Below are 1,993 nucleotides of genomic sequence, written 5' to 3' on the forward strand. Positions count from 1 at the left end.
AAGGCCTCTGTTAAAATTAAAACATTATCTACTAATAGAGAGACAAATGGAGCTATTAACATTTTGCACAAATTAGTTGATTGAAATCCTTAATCAGTAAGGTCTTTTGTGAAAGGGACCCAGAAGCGGTTTTAAGTTATGATGAGGGAAAGGAAAGGTCCTGAATGCAGGCTGGTGCCTGGGGAGGGATGATAGGGTTCCAGCACTCTGCATGGGACTCTGGCCAGGGACGAGCTTGAAAGCACTGGAAACGCGGGTGGAGAGGGGGACACCTGGGTGGTTCAGTCAGTTAAACATCTGCCTTTGGCTCAGGTCATGATCCCAGGGCGCCGGGATCGAGTCCCACATGGGGGAGCCTGCTTCTCCCTCTGCCTGCCTTTCTCACTCTCTTGACAAATAAATAAATAAAATCTTCAACAAAACTCAGGTGGAGGGGAGACTGCTAAAAAGCGAAGGAGAGGGTGGTTTCGGAAGGATGGTAAAGGCCATTATAAAGCAAATGTTCTTTAAGGGACAGTGCTGCCAAGAGCTAGGGAGCTTGGTTCCGGTGTCTGTGACCAAACTGGTCACTTCTTCACGTTTTAGAAAATTCCCCAGCTCTCTGCAGAGATCATATCCAGTGAGGTTAAAGAATTCTAGGGATCAATTGACTTCTGACTCAACTTGGGTTTTTTTTTTTTTGAGATAACTTTAAAAAATGTTTAACTACAAAAGAAATTATCATTGCAGGATATTCACAGTTATGAAATATATAGAATCAAACTGAAAAATCCTCTCAATACCCACCATAATTCCAGGCGGCCACTATTTAGGATGTGCTCCCATGTTCTTTTCTATGCATTTACCTGCATTTACATAGGTTGACCCTTGAACAACACAGAGGTTAGGGGCCCAGACCCCTGTGCGGTTGAAAATCCGTGTATAACTTTGGACTCCCCCAAAATGTAACTAATAGCCTACCGTCCACCAGAAGCCTTACCGAAAACACGAACAGTCGATTAACATATCTTTTGTATGTTATATGCGTTATACACCATATTCTTTTTTTGTTCTACATTTTTATTAAGTTTTTCTTTTAATTACAGTATAGTTAACATAGAGTGTTATATTAGTTTCAGGTGTACAATATAGCTGGATTTTTAAAAAAGAATATTTATTTGAGAGAGAGAGCACACGGGGGTGGGAGGAGCAGAGGGAGAGGGAGAGAATCTCAAGCAGTCCCCACTGAGCACAGAACCCAGTCTTAGGGCTCGAACTCATGACCTTGAGATCATGACCTGAGCCGAAATCAAGAGTCCAGCCCTCAACTGACTGAGCCACCCAGGGGTGACCACATAGCTGTATTCTTAGAGTAAGCTACAGAAAAGAAAGTATAATTAAGGACATCATAAGGAAAATATGTTACAGTACTGTACTGTAAAAAAAAAAATCTGTGCATTGGTGGACCCATGCAGTTCAAGGTCAACTGTATATTTATTTTCTTACACATACAACAATCTCTACCTGTTCTGTATACATCCTTGTTCTTTTAATTAAAAAATTTTTATTTTGGTAAAATAGACATCACATAAAATTTGCCATTCTAACCATTTTTGAGTGGCAATCAGTATATTCGCAAGGTTGTGTCAGCCCCACCACTATGGAGTTCTGGCACTTTGTCATCATTCCAAACAGAAACTCCGTAACCACTAAACACTTCACTCCCTATTCTCCCCTCTGGTCAGTCCCTGGTATCCTCTATTCTATTTTCTGTCTCTATGCTCCTTGTTCTTTTATAATTGTTTTTCAAAAGGTAATACAGGGACATTATAAAAAATGCAAACAGTACAACAGGGTGTATACAATGTTAAATACTTCCTCCTATCCTTGACCCCCAGGCAACCAGCTCATCAGCTTTTCACAGTAGTAGCAAACCATACACCACTTGCTGTTTTTCATTTAACAACGTTTGAGATATATATATATATATATTTATATATAATATGTATATATA

The sequence above is a fragment of the Ailuropoda melanoleuca genome, chromosome X (assembly GCF_002007445.2).
Source record: "Ailuropoda melanoleuca isolate Jingjing chromosome X, ASM200744v2, whole genome shotgun sequence".
NCBI lineage: Eukaryota > Metazoa > Chordata > Mammalia > Carnivora > Ursidae > Ailuropoda > Ailuropoda melanoleuca.